The sequence below is a fragment of the Caretta caretta genome, chromosome 2 (genome assembly GCF_965140235.1).
Source record: "Caretta caretta isolate rCarCar2 chromosome 2, rCarCar1.hap1, whole genome shotgun sequence".
Taxonomy (NCBI): Eukaryota; Metazoa; Chordata; order Testudines; family Cheloniidae; genus Caretta; species Caretta caretta.
In genome coordinates, this window is record NC_134207.1 from 168896170 (window position 1) to 168911826 (window position 15657).

The window sequence follows — 15657 nt, forward strand, 5'->3', positions numbered from 1 at the left end:
TGCTGTAGTTGCTTTTGGTAACTCTCAGTGGGATCATAGGGTAATGGCTTGTAGAAACTCGTGTTGGAGAGCTGCCGAGCAGCCTCTTGTTCATATTCTGACCTATTCATGATGACAACAGCACCTCCTTTGTCAGCCTTTTTGATTATGATGTCAGAGTTGTTTCTGAGGCTGTGGATGGCATTGCGTTCTGCATGGCTGAGGTTATGGGGCAAGTGATGCTGCTTTTCCACAATTTCAGCCCGTGCACGAATTGGTTAGTCTCTAAGGTGCCACAAGTACTCCTTTTCTTTTTGCAAAGACTAACAATATTTTCTACATCTCAAGGACGATTTTAACCAGTTGATTCTGGGAAACTTTCACGGGAGAGTGCATCAGCCACTTTGTTAGAAGCTCCTGAGATGTGTTGGATGTCGAAATCAAAATCTTGGAGAGCTAAACTCCACCGAAGAAGTTTTTTGTTAGTTTCTTTGACAGTGTGAAGCCACTTCAGTGCAGCATGGTCGGTTTGCAGGTGGAAACGCCATCCCCAAACATATGGGCGTAGCTTTTCCAGAGCGTAGACAATGGCGTAACATTCTTTTTCCGTGACTGACCAGTTGCTTTCCCTCTCAGACAGTTTTTTTGCTGAGAAACACTACAGGGTAGAATTTTTGATCAGGTCCTTTCTGCATTAAAACTGCTCCCACACCACGCTCGGACGCATCTGTGGTTACTGGGAACGGTTTGTCAAAGTCTGGGGCCCTTAGTACAGGGTCAGACATGAGTGTCGCTTTAAGCTTGTTAAAGGCCTTCTGACACTTTTCGGTCCACTGAACAGCATTTGGCTGTTTCTTTTTGGTTAGGTCTGTCAGTGGGGCAGCGATTTGGCTGTAGTGCGGTACAAATCGTCTGTAATAACCGGCCAAGCCTAAGAAGGATTGAACCTGTTTCTTTGACTTTGGGACAGGCCACTTTTGGATAGCATCCACTTTGGCCTGTAGGGGGCTGATAGTTCCTTGACCCACCTGGTGTCCAAGGTAAGTCACTCTGTTTAGGCCTATTTGACACTTCTTAGCCTTAACAGTTAGTCCTGCCTCCCTTATGCGCTCAAGGACTTTTTGTAGATGTTCCAGTTGGTCTGCCCAGGAATCCGAAACTATGGCCACATCGTCAAGGTAGGCGACTGCATATTCTCCTAATCCCGCTAGGAGACCGTCTACAAGTCTTTGGAAAGTGGCGGGTGCATTTCGCAGCCCGAAAGGGAATACATTAAATTCATAAAGCCCGAGATGTGTGGTGAAGGCTGACCTTTCCTTGGCAGATTCATCCAGCGGTACCTGCCAGTACCCCTTGGTTAAGTCCAAGGTAGAGATGAACTGGGCCCGTCCCAGTTTCTCTAATAGTTCATCTGTGCGTGGCATTGGATAGTTGTCTGGGCGAGTTACAGCATTTAGCTTATGGTAGTCCACGCAAAAACGTATTTCCCCATCTAGTTTGGGAACTAGAACCACTGGAGATGCCCATGCACTTTCAGAGGGGCAGATTACACCCATCTGTAACATATCCTGGATCTCCCGTTCTATAGCAGTTTTAGCTTGAGGAGACACCCGGTAAGGTTGGACTCTAATTGGGTGAGCATTACCTGTGTCAAGGGAGTGGTATGCCCGTTCAGTCAGTCCTGGGATGGCTGAGAACGTTGGCGCGTAGCTAGTGCACAGCTCCTGGATCTGCTGTCACTGCATACGCCCAAGGGTCATGGAGAGGTTCACCTCTTCCACACCACCAGCACATTTCCCTTTGTAGTAGACACCTTCAAGCCACTCAGCGTCGTCTCCTCCCTGGGCTGTAAACTGACAAACCTTTAATTCTCTGGAATAAAAGGGCTTTAGAGAATTAATATGGTACACCTTAGGCTTTCGGTTGGAGGTGGGGAATGCTATGAGATAATTAACAGCTCCCAGGCGCTCCTGGACCGTGAATGGCCCTTCCCACGATGCTTCCATTTTATGGGCCTGGAGCGCCTTTAAGACCATGACCTGGTCTCCTACTTTGAAGGAATGCTCTCTGGCATGTTTATCATACCAGGCTTTTTGCCCTTTTTGAGCATCCTGTAAGTTTTCTCTAGCAAGGGCTAAAGAGGTTCGGAGGCTGTTTTGTAGGTTGGTTACAAAGTCCAGAATGTTAGTTCCTGGAGAAGGTGTAAATCCCTCCCATTGCTGCTTCATCAACTGCAATGGCCCCTTAACCTCACGGCCATATACAAGTTCAAATGGGGAAAACCCTAAACTGGGATGTGGTACAGCTCTGTAGGCAAAGAGCAACTGCTGCAACACTAGGTCCCAATCATTGGAGTGCTCATTTACGAATTTACGTATCATGGCCCCCAAAGTTCCATTAAACTTCTCCACCATGTCATTTGTTTGATGGTGGTAAGGAGTGGCAACCAAGTGATTTACCCCATGAGCTTCCCAAAGGTTTTTCATAGTTCCTGCCAGGAAATTAGTCCCTGCATCTGTGAGGATGTCGGAGGGCCAACCTACCCTGGCAAAAATGTCTGCTAGTGCCTGGCACACACTTTTAGCCCTGGGGTTGCTTAGAGCTACTGCTTCCGGCCATTGGGTGGCAAAATCCATGAAAGTCAGTATGTACTGCTTTCCTCTGGCTGTCTTTTTCAGAAAAGGACCCAGAATATCCACAGCTACTCGCTGAAATGGAACTTCAATGATGGGGAGTGGCTGGAGAGGGGCTTTGACCTGGTCTTGGGGTTTTCCACTCTTTGGCACACCTCACAAGACTGGACATAGGTAGAAACATCCTTGCCCATTCCCTCCCAGTGGAATGACCCCCCCAAACGGTCTTTGGTCCTGTTCACCCCAGCATGGCCACTAGGGTGATCATGGGCTAAGCTCAAGAGCTTGGCCCGGTATTTAGTTGGAACTACCAACTGTCTCTGAGGATGCCAGTCTTCCTGGTGTTCCCCAGAAAGAGTTTCCTTGTATAAAAGTCCTCTTTCTACAACAAACCTGGATCGATTAGAAGAGCTGAGAGGCGATGGGTTGCTCCGTGCTGCCGTCCAAGCTCTCTGGAGGCTTTCATCTGCTTCCTGTTCGGTCTGGAACTATTCCCTTGATGTTGGAGACATCAGTTTCTCATGGGATTGTGGACCTAGGCTTGGTCCCTCTGGAAGCGATATAGGGGATGGAGCTGTTTCTGTTGACTGTGAACCGCTCTCCGCTGGTGCACTATGTTGGGATTCAGGCTCCGGCTGAGCCTCTTGTGTAGGGTTATCGGCTGCTGCCAATTCAGGTTCGGTGGGGCCCTCTGGTGTTGAGGTTGCAAGTACTGGATTCAGTGCTGACACGGGGGTCTAGTGTTGGTTGTTCGGCTGGTTCCGGTTCTGGGACTGGTTCCATCTGGGTCTCTGGGACTGGATCCACTACTGCTGTTGCAGACATTGGCCTGGGGTCCAGGTCCATCACCTCTGACCGGGTCCTGATAGAAGTTTCCGGAACAGAGCTAGGCCTCACGGCTTGTTTAACCTGGCTGCGGGTGACCGTTCCCACCCTCTTGGCCTGCTTCACATGATTGCCCAAGTCTTCCTCCAACAGCATGGGGATGGGATAATCATCATAGACTGCAAAAGTCCACGTTCCTGACCAGCCCTTGTACTGGACAGGCAACTGGGCTGTAGGCAAATTGAAAGAGTTGGACTTGAAGGGTTGAATCGTCTCTTGGATCTCTGGGTTGATTAAATTGGGGTCCACTAAGGAAGCATGGATAGCTGACACTTGTGCTCCGGTGTCCCTCCATGCGGTGACCTTCTTCCCGCCCACACTCACAGTTTCCCTCCGCTCCAAGGGTATCTGGGAGGTATCTGGGCCTGCGGACCTCTGGTGTGTTTCCTGTACAATGAACTGTAATCTGTTGGGGTTCTTGAGGCAGTTGGCCTTTACATGCCCCAGCTCGTTACATTTAAAACATCGTCCAGCTGACGGGTCACTGGGGCGAGGTGGGTTGCTGGAGAATGGGGTGGTGGGACGATAAGGGGTCTGGAGGGTTCTTTGGGAGGTAGGTGGGGCCTTGGGCGGCCCCCGGTAATAGGATGTGGTCTGGGGTTGTCCCTTCTGGTCTCCGCTCCAACTGCGACCAGTTTTCTTCTTCTCTGCCACCTCCACCCATCTGGCTCCAATCTCTCCTGCCTTGATTATAGTTTTGGGCTTCCCATCTAGGATGTATCTTTCTATTTCCTCAGGAACACCCTCTAAGAATTGTTCCATTTGCATTAGGAAGGGCAAATTTACTGGAGATTCAGCACTTGCTCCTGATATCCAGGCATCCCAATGTTTCACAATGTGGTAGGCATGTCGGGTAAATGACATGTCTGGTTTCCACCTTAGGGCTCTGAACCTCCAACGAGACTGCTCGGGTGTTATCCCCATTCTGACTCTCGCCTTGGATTTAAACAGTTCATACTTGTTCATGTGTTCTTTAGGCATTTCAGCTGCCACCTCAGCTAAGGGTCCACTGAGCTGCGGCCTCAGCACTACCATGTATTGGTCAGTAGAGATGTTGTACCCAAGGCAGGCCCTTTCGAAGTTTTCTAGGAAGGCCTCAGTATCATCGCCTGCCTTTTAGGTGGGGAACTTTCTGGAATGGGAAGTGGTACTTGGAGAAGGATTACTAGGGTTTGTTGGGATATTCTGCTGAGCCTTTATCTTCTCCATCTCCTCCACATATTTCCTCTCTTTTTTCCTTCTCCTCCAGTTCTTTGTCCCTTGCTTCCATAGCTCTCCTGTGAGCAGCCGCTTGGTGTTGTTCTGCCTCTCTTGCTTGTTCCTTCTTCAGTCGCATGAGTTCTATCTGTCTTTCATGTTCCCTTTATCTTTCCGCAGCCTGAAATCTGGCTAATTCCAGCGTTAGTCGAGCCGTGGATTTTGTCATTCTAACCTCTCTGTTTTTAACTAACTTTACCGAGGTTTAGAAATAAACAAAACTTGGCTGTAAAATTTTGCTGTGCTGGAATAGAATACCTATTCTCTGATCGTGATTGTCAGCCTACAGAAAAAGACAATTCCCTTGTCTCTGCTCTGGGCCCAAATCAAAGCAAAAAACCTCCAACTACTTGGAAACCTGCTTACCAGCAGCCCAACGGAAAAAAAAATTCCTTTTCAAACCTGTGCTCCTTGTAAAACAAAAAAAAATCAAAATCCTAAAAAAAAAAAAACACCCTGCCACTTTTGTCTCCAGGCAAATGGGTAGAACACCCCCCTCCCTATTTACTTTTAGGGGAAAAAAAAAACCTCTGGGTTGGAAGACTGTGAATTTCCCTGCAGGAGTTAAGTACCCTGCCTTTCACAAAGATAATCCCCTTTTGTCTCAGCTCTGGCTCCAAAGCAGAGAGAAAACAAGCTGCTTTTCCAGCAGTTCCAAAGGAAAAAAAAAATTCCTTTTTAAAATCTGTATTTCTAGTTCAAAAAAACTCAACTGGATCTCAAATTGATTTCAGGTTAATCCCTCCGCTGCCACCATGTCAAGGTTCTTCCCCCACTCTGAACTCTAGGGTACAGATGTGGGGACCTGCATGAAAACCCTCCTAAGCTTATCTTTACCAGCTTAGGTCAAAACTTCCCCAAGGTACAAAATATTCCACCCGTCGTCCTTGGATTGGCCGCTACCACCACCAAACTAATACTGGTTACTGGGGAAGAGCTGTTTGGACGCGTCTTTCCCCCCAAAATACTTCCCAAAACCTTGCACCCCACTTCCTGGACAAGGTTTGGTAAAAAGCCTCACCACTTTGCCTAGGTGACAACAGACCCAGACCCTTGGATCTTAAGAACAATGAACAATCCTCCCAATACTTGCACCCCCCCCTTTCCTGGGAAATGTTGGATAAAAAGCCTCACCAATTTGCATAGGTGACCACAAACCCAAACCCTTGGATCTGAGAACAATGAAAAAGCATTCAGTTTCTTACAAGAAGACTTTTAATAAAAATAGCAGTAAATAGAAATAAAGAAATCCCCCCTGTAAAATCAGGATGGTAGATATCTTACAGGGTAATTAGATTCAAAAACATAGAGAACCCCTCTAGGCAAAACCTTAAGTTACAAAAAAGATACACAGACAGAAATAATTATTCTATTCAGCACAGTTCTTTTCTCAGCCATTTAAAGAAATCATAATCTAACACATACCTAGCTAGATTACTTACTAAAAGTTCTAAGACTCCATTCCTGGTCTATCCCCGACAAAGACAGATTATAGACAGACACACAGACCCTTTGTTTCTCTCCCTCCTCCCAGCTTTTGAAAGTATCTTGTCTCCTCATTGGTCATTTTGGTCAGGTGCCAGCGAGGTTACCTTTAGCTTCTTAACCCTTTACAGGTGAGAGGAGCTTTCCCATGGCCAGGAGGGATTTCAAAGGGGTTTACCCTTCCCTTTTTATTTATGACAGAGGCCAAAGAGAGGTTCAAGCTACAAATTCACATCACTACTCACATTTGGGTGCAAGGTTTTGGTTTAGGTCTAGATCTACCAGAACCTAAATATGTACTATGGTTCATAAACTGTTATAATAATAGTAACAGGTAAATAACAGTAAATATAATTTTTATTACTTTTAGTATTATTCTGTATTACTAGTTATGGGGCAAAGATTTTAAAATTTGAATGTCTTAGTTTAGATTCCTAAATCAATTACCTAGATTTTAATGCAAACTGTTGAGTGCCCAGCAATTTTGAAAATCAGGCCACTTAGGCCTTTTCTACATGAGGAAGTTGCATTGGTTTAACAAATTTGTTTTTAAACTAAGTTAGTAAAATTGATGCAGAAGTTGGCCCTTTTAAATTTTCGTTTAAAGCAGGTTGACTTTAGTTTAATTTAAATGGATTAAGAATCAATTTAAACTAAATGTAGTAAACTTGGTATAAACCAAAATAAGAGTTTCCACTCAATCTTTTGCTAAATAAGTTTAACTAAACCATTTTAAAACTAATTTATGTTAAACCAGGGCAAGGTTCTTCTGTAGACAAGGCCTTACTTAGGCATATAAACATGAATTTAGGAGCCTAATTTTAGGCTCTTCTTTTTGGAAAATGGCTTTTTAAAATAATTTGAGTAAGATTTGTGTTCTATATGTTCTGTCACTTTGAGTGACAGAAGAAGGCGGTTGGTTGCAACTGCTTAACACATACATCACACATCTGTGAACACACACATACAAATCACAAATCAAAGTAAAAAATGAAGTACTGTTTTTTTTAAATGCTGGGCCTCTCTCCCGCCCTTGGCGTCAGCCCTGAAATCTCCTGGGGTGTTCATTGTGGGGACAATTTGTTGAGACAGGTGATACTGCCCCAGGATGACTGATTCCCTTTGGTAATTACAGATGCAATTCATCTTTTCTAGTTCACTTCTCCCTCTCTCCTCAGGGGGATAATCAGATTCTAATTAATACAGGTTGGGGAAAAGGCAGAGCTTCAAAAAACCACAGGATGAACACTCAGACATTCTTGTCTTTCAAGGCATTAATGATCTGGCTTTCAAGTACATATGAGCAGATCCCTGCAACACCATGCTCTTTCAGGTTTGTGACTAGTGTATGCAGAAGTATTTGTACCTATGGAGCAAGACTGATAACTCCCAGTCACCTTGTAATAAATGCACAGTGGAAGACCATTGTACAGCTTTTGGAGGTCACAAAGTGGAAACTCTTTCCAGTGATACAGATGCTAAAGATGCTCTGTTGCACCTTAGATTACATCTAAAATAGTTGGTCATTTTTTTTCTTCATGAATAATATTCATTCCGGTTTGGGGTCCCGATCTTGAAATTACAAGTTTCGCTCTGTGGTTTGGGAAACAAGAACTGATTTTCTTTGAACGTGCTTAGTGGATGAGATTCTGTGCATTGCCTCTGAGAAGCACAGTTCAGAACTTCCTATCCAGCTGGAAAGGAGCTAAGGTGGCTTTAAGGCAGCTTTTGTGCCATCACAATTGAGGGCTCCTCCAGGGGCTGGAGAGACCTCTGGGTAACTTAAACAGTCCTGGGGTCCTGTCTAAGTTATGGCCACTTCCCCAGCCTGTCCTATGGCCTGCAGTGCTATCTGGAATCTCGGCAGTGGTGTGTGTTGTGGCTCTGCCCTGACATGCCCCTCCCACCCCAGCACACCTTCCATGCCAGGGCTAATGGGTATTTGGAAGGCAGCCTTACATCTGTCTTCTGTAGTGCCTGCACTGGGGGACACCTTCCCCTAGCCAGAACTCTGTATTTTAGGGCCCCTTAGCCCAGCATGACTGGGAATGAGTAGCTCACCTGTTGCATGTAACTGTGTTTTGTCCAGTTTACACAAATAATTTTCAGGCCTTGGGTTGATTGTGAGCAGTTTGCTTCAGCTATTCAGTGTTTACTGTTAATTATTTATGTTTTGTGATTGGTTGCCTAAATCACATGGCAGTGCTCCTGCCTGGATGTCTGTGAAATGGTTTAAACAGGAGAAGTTGTCAATGTCAAATAATATGCTTCCAGAGTCAATAGTCTAAAACATAGTATGTTGAAATCAGCCCTTTTATTCATATTTACTTATATATAATTTGACTAGGTCTAGTGACAAATAACATCTACTGAATTTAGATTCCATACAAGGAATATTGGATACTATCATAATTGCTATAAGTTTTGGATTGTTATTAAAATTTTTCTCGACGTTTAACTACTCTGTTGAAAAAACCACATAGATTAATCACAGTAGCAATGTTTTAGTCTCCAATCCTACTTTGGGAGCATACACATGTACAGCTGTCAAAGTTAATAGGACTCTGCAAAAGCTCGGAGGGTTTACATTTATAGATCTCTAGCAGGTTCATGGTTATAGGTGTTAAGGCATTTTTATTGTAAATACTTTTAATGTACTAGAAAAAGAGTCCCCCTTTTGGTCTGAAATAAAGTTTGAAAGCAGGTTTTTTTTTTTAAAGTTTGTTTTGTAGATTTTAAATTTTGATTACTTTTAATGTATCTGAGCAGGGGTAGGCAATGGCGATGTGGTATAAGTGTCAGTGCTCAGCAGGAAAGGACACTGGACAGAGATCTAATTTTGTTGGGGCAGAATTGGAGGGAATAGTGAGATGGCGGTAGGAAAATACTGAAAATACTGTCCAAGAGAAGTGTTGAAATTAACACCAGAAAGACTATGACAAAGAATTTCATTTATACAAAGGACAGAGTTATATTTGCTGCGGGATTCATAACCTGAATTTCCTAACTTCAATGCCTTTTAAATGTCATGATGCATGTTAATACAATCTGTGCATTAAATTTGTAATTACCATCTGTATCTTCTGTGCATGGATGCTTTCTAGCTTCAAATGCAAAGCACCATGTATCCTAAACCTTTAAGGCTGTGGATTCATAACATACGTTAATATGGAGAGAATAGAGCACAACTGTGAATTACAAGCCAATAATTTAATGAAGAGTTTCAGGTGACTTCATGGAATAAATCACGAAAGCAATGCGTATATTGTTTCTGTTGTCACCAGAACCCTCAGGAAGAGATTGTAGAACTTAATTTAAAAAGTGTCACTCTGTTTTTTATTTTAAATGAGGGCTATAAGTTCTGGATCCATGCCCTATACAGTCTCCTGGTGTCCCAAAGCACCAGCTGCTGTCTTCCCCCTTTCCCTGCTTCTCCTGCCTGCTCCCCAGTTCTCTCTCCTGATGACTTTTCTGAAACCATGTGGCTTTGACCACTGCTTCAGTGGTCCTGACTGTTGTCACTGCCAGTATGTCTCTCAAGTATTCAGTGATTGGTCAATTTTCCTTAATTGATGGGCATGAAAGCATACCCAAAGCTATGACTGGTGGTGTTTCATTCAGTACAGTGATGAATTCAGACCCATGTCAAGGTTCCTCCCCCACTCTGAACTCTAGGGTACAGATGTGGGGACCTGCATGAAAAAAAACCCCTAAGCTTATCTTTACCAGCTTAGGTCAAAACTTCCCCAAGGTACAAAATATTACACCCGTTATCCTTGGAATGGCCGCTACCACCACCAAACTAATACTGGTTACTGGGGAAGAGCTGTTTGGACGCGTCTTTCCCCCCAAAATACTTCCCAAAACCTTGCACCCCACTTCCTGGACAAGGTTTGGTAAAAAGCCTCACCAATTTGCCTAGGTGACTACAGACCCAGACCCTTGGATCTTAAGAACAATGAACAATCCTCCCAACACTTGCACCCCCCCCTCTCCTGGGAAATGTTGGATAAAAAGCCTCACCAATTTGCATAGGTGACCACAGACCCAAACCCTTGGATCTGAGAACAATGAAAAAGCATTCAGTGTTTTACAGGAAGACTTTTAATAAAAATAGCAGTAAATAGAAATAAAGAAATCCCCCCTGTAAAATCAGGATGGTAGATATCTTACAGGGTAATTAGATTCAAAAACATAGAGAACCCCTCTAGGCAAAACCTTAAGTTACAAAAAAGATACACAGACAGAAATAGTTATTCTATTCAGCACAATTCTTTTCTCAGCCATTTAAAGAAATCATAATCTAACACATACCTAGCTAGATTACTTACTAAAAGTTCTAAGACTCCATTCCTGTTCTGTCTCTGGCAAGAGCAGCACACAGACAGACACAGACCCTTTGTCCCTCTCCCTCCTCCCAGCTTTTGAAAGTATCTTGTCTCCTCATTGGTCATTTTGGTCAGGTGCCAGCGAGGTTACCTTTAGCTTCTTAACCCTTTACAGGTGAGAGGAGCTTTCCCCTGGCCAGGAGGGATTTCAAAGGGGTTTACCCTTCCCTTTATATTTATGACACGCCCCCCAAATCTCAGCTAGGGTGAAACACTGGCTGGGATTTCTTCCTGGAGCTCTAGGAAAACAGAGTTAATAAGACACATGCATCTCTAAATATACTACCAAGTACATAAAGACTAACAATATTTTCCACATCTCAAGGACGATTTTAACCAGTTGATTCTGGGAAACTTTCACGGGAGAGTGCATCAGCCACTTTGTTAGAAGCTCCTGAGATGTGTTGGATGTCGAAATCAAAATCTTGGAGAGCTAAACTCCACCGAAGAAGTTTTTTGTTAGTTTCTTTGACGGTGTGAAGCCACTTTAGTGCAGCATGGTCGGTTTGCAGGTGGAAACGCCGTCCCCAAACATATGGGCGTAGCTTTTCCAGAGCGTAGACAATGGCATAACATTCTTTTTCAGTGACTGACCAGTTGCTTTCCCTCTCAGACAGTTTTTTGCTGAGAAACACTACAGGGTGGAATTCTTGATCAGGTCCTTTCTGCATTAAAACTGCTCCCACACCACGCTCGGATGCATCTGTGGTTACTAGGAACGGTTTGTCAAAGTCTGGGGCCCTTAGTACAGGGTCAGACATGAGTGTCACTTTAAGCTTGTTAAAGGCCTTCTGACACTTTCCGGTCCACTGAACAGCATTTGGCTGTTTCTTTTTGGTTAGGTCTGTCAGTGGGGCAGCGATTTGGCCGTAGTGCGGTACAAATCGTCTGTAATAACCGGCCAAGCCTAAGAAGGATTGAACCTGTTTCTTTGACTTTGGGACAGGCCACTTTTGGATAGCATCCACTTTGGCCTGTAGGGGGCTGATAGTTCCTTGACCCACCTGGTGTCCAAGGTAAGTCACTCTGTTTAGGCCTATTTGACACTTCTTAGCCTTAACAGTTAGTCCTGCCTCCCTTATGCGCTCAAGGACTTTTTGTAGATGTTCCAGGTGGTCTGCCCAGGAATCCGAAAATATAGCCACGTCGTCAAGGTAGGTGACTGCATATTCTCCTAATCCCGCTAGGAGACCATCTACAAGTCTTTGGAAAGTGGCGGGTGCATTTCGCAGCCCGAAAGGGAGTACATTAAATTCATACAGCCCGAGATGTGTGATGAAGGCTGACCTTTCCTTGGCAGATTCATCTAGCGGTACCTGCCAGTACCCCTTGGTTAAGTCCAAGGTAGAGATGAACTGGGCCCGTCCCAGTTTCTCTAATAGTTCATCTGTGCGTGGCATGGGATAGTTGTCTGGGCGAGTTACAGCATTTATCTTACGGTAGTCCATGCAAAAACGTATCTCCCCATCTGGTTTGGGAACTAGAACCACTGGAGATGCCCATGCAGTGTTAGAGGGGCGGATTACCCCCATCTGTAACATATCCTGGATCTCCCGTTCTATAGCAGTTTTAGCTTGAGGAGACACCCGGTAAGGTTGGACCCTAATTGGGTGAGCATTACCTGTGTCAATGGAGTGGTATGCCCGTTCAGTCAGTCCTGGGGTGGCTGAGAACGTTGGCGCGTAGCTAGTGCACAGCTCCTGGATCTGCTGTCGCTGCATATGCCCAAGGGTCATGGAGAGGTTCACCTCTTCCACACCACCAGCACATTTCCCTTCGTAGTAAACACCTTCAGGCCACTCAGCGTCGTCTCCTCCCTGGGCTGTAAACTGACAAACCTTTAATTCTCTGGAATAAAAGGGCTTTAGAGAATTAATATGGTACACCTTAGGCTTCCGGTTGGAGGTGGGGAATGCTATGAGATAATTAACAGCTCCCAGGCGCTCCTGGACCGTGAATGGCCCTTCCCACGATGCTTCCATTTTATGGGCCTGGAGCGCCCTTAAGACCATGACCTGGTCTCCTACTTTGAAGGAACGCTCTCTGGCATGTTTATCATACCAGGCTTTTTGCTCTTTTTGAGCATCCTGTAAGTTTTCTCTAGCAAGGGCTAAAGAGGTTCGGAGGCTGTTTTGTAGGTTGGTTACAAAGTCCAGAATGTTAGTTCCTGGAGAAGGTGTAAATCCCTCCCATTGCTGCTTCACCAACTGCAATGGCCCCTTAACCTCACGGCCATATACAAGTTCAAATGGGGAAAACCCTAAACTGGGATGTGGTACAGCTCTGTAGGCAAAGAGCAACTGCTGCAACACTAGGCCCCAATCATTGGAGTGCTCATTTACAAATTTACGTATCATGGCCCCCAAAGTTCCATTAAACTTCTCCACCATGCCATTTGTTTGATGGTGGTAAGGAGTGGCAACCAAGTGATTTACCCCATGAGCTTCCCAAAGGTTTTTCATAGTTCCTGCCAGGAAATTAGTCCCTGCATCTGTGAGGATGTCGGAGGGCCAACCTACCCTGGCAAAAATGTCTGCTAGTGCCTGGCACACACTTTTAGCCCTGGTGTTGCTTAGAGCTACTGCTTCCGGCCATCGGGTGGCAAAATCCATGAAAGTCAGTATGTACTGCTTTCCTCTGGGTGTCTTTTTCGGAAAAGGACCCAGAATATCCACAGCTACTCGCTGAAATGGAACTTCAATGATGGGGAGTGGCTGGAGAGGGGCTTTGACCTGGTCTTGGGGTTTTCCCACTCTTTGGCACACCTCACAAGACTGGACATAGGTAGAAACATCCTTGCCCATTCCCTCCCAGTGGAATGACCCCCCCAAACGGTCTTTGGTCCTGTTCACCCCAGCATGGCCACTAGGGTGATCGTGGGCTAAGCTCAAGAGCTTGGCCCGGTATTTAGTTGGAACTACCAACTGTCTCTGAGGATGCCAGTCTTCCTGGTGTCCACCAGAAAGAGTTTCCTTGTATAAAAGTCCTCTTTCTACAACAAACCTGGATCGATTAGAAGAGCTGAGAGGCGGTGGGTTGCTCCGTGCCGCCGTCCAAGCTCTCTGGAGGCTTTCATCTGCTTCCTGTTCGGTCTGGAACTGTTCCCTTGATGCTGGAGACATCAGTTCCTCATGGGATTGTGGACCTAGGCTTGGTCCCTCTGGAAGCGATATAGGGGATGGAGCTGTTTCTGTTGACTGTGAACCGCTCTCCGCTGGTGCACTATGTTGGGATTCAGGCTCCGGCTGAGCCTCTTGGGTCGGGTTATCGGCTGCTGCCAGTTCAGGTTCGGTGGGGCCCTCCGTTGTTGAGGTTGCAAGTACTGGATTCAGTGCTGACACGGGGTCTGGTGTTGGTTGTTCGGCTGGTTCCGGTTCTGGGACTGGTTCCGTCTGGGTCTCTGGGACTGGATCCACTACTGCTGTTGCAGACATTGGCCTGGGGTCCAGGTCCATCACCTCTGACTGGGTCCTGATAGAAGTTTCCGGAACAGAGCTAGGCCTCACGGCTTGTTTAGCCTGGCTGCGGGTGACCATTCCCACCCTCTTGGCCTGCTTCACATGATTGGCCAAGTCTTCCCCCAACAGCATGGGGATGGGATAATCATCATAGACTGCAAAAGTCCACATTCCTGACCAGCCCTTGTACTGGACAGGCAACTTGGCTGTAGGCAAATTGAAAGAGTTGGACTTGAAGGGTTGAATCATCACTTGGATCTCTGAGTTGATTAAATTGGGGTCCACTAAGGAAGCATGGATAGCTGACACTTGTGCTCCGGTGTCCCTCCACGCGGTGACCTTCTTCCCGCCCACACTCACAGTTTCCCTCCGCTCCAAGGGTATCTGGGAGGTATCTGGGCCTGTGGACCTCTGGTGTGATTCCGGTGCAATGAACTGTAATCTGTTGGGGTTTTTGGGGCAGTTGGCCTTTACATGCCCCAGCTCGTTACATTTAAAACATCGTCCAGCTGACGGGTCACTGGGGCGAGGAGGGCTGCTGGAGAACGGGGTGGTGGGACGATAAGGGGTCTGGAGGGCTCTTTGGGAGGTAGGTGGGGCTTTGGGCGGCCCCCGGTAATAGGGTGTGGTCTGGGGTGGTCCCTTCTGGTCTCCGCTCCAACTGCGACCAGTTTTCTTCTTCTCTGCCACCTCCACCCATCTGGCTCCAATCTCTCCTGCCTCAATTACAGTTTTGGGTTTCCCATCTAGGATGTATCTTTCTATTTCCTCAGGAACACCCTCTAAGAATTGTTCCATTTGCATTAGGAAGGGCAAATTTACTGGAGATTCAACACTTGCTCCTGATATCCAGGCATCCCAATGTTTCACAATGTGGTAGGCATGTCGGGTAAATGACATGTCTGGTTTCCACCTTAGGGCTCTGAACCTCCGACGAGACTGCTCGGGTGTTATCCCCATTCTGACTCTCGCCTTGGATTTAAACAGTTCATACTTGTTCATGTGTTCTTTAGGCATTTCAGCTGCCACCTCAGCTAAGGGTCCACTGAGCTGCGGCCTCAGCTCTACCATGTATTGGTCAGTAGAGATGTTGTACCCAAGGCAGGCCCTTTCGAAGTTCTCTAAGAAGGCCTCAGTATCATCACCTGCCTTGTAGGTGGGGAACTTTCTGGGATGGGAAGTGGTACCTGGAGAAGGATTGCTAGGGTTTGTTGGTATATTCTGCTGGGCCTTTATCCTCTCCATCTCCTCCACATGCTTCCTCTCTTTTTCCCTCTCCTCCTCCACATGCTTCCTTGCCTCCATTTCTTGTTCCTTCTTCAGCTGCATGAGTTCTATCTGTCTTTCATGTTCCCTTTGTCTTTCCTCAGCCTGAAATTTGGCTAATTCCAGCTGAAGTCGAGCTGAGGATTTGGTCATTCTAACCTCTCTGTTTTTAACTAACTTTACACCCGAGGTTTAGAAATAAACAAACAAAACTTGGCTGTAAAATTTTGCTGTGCTGCAATAGAATACCTATTCTCTGATAGTGATTGTCAGCCTACAGAAAAAGACAATTCCCTTGTCTCTGCT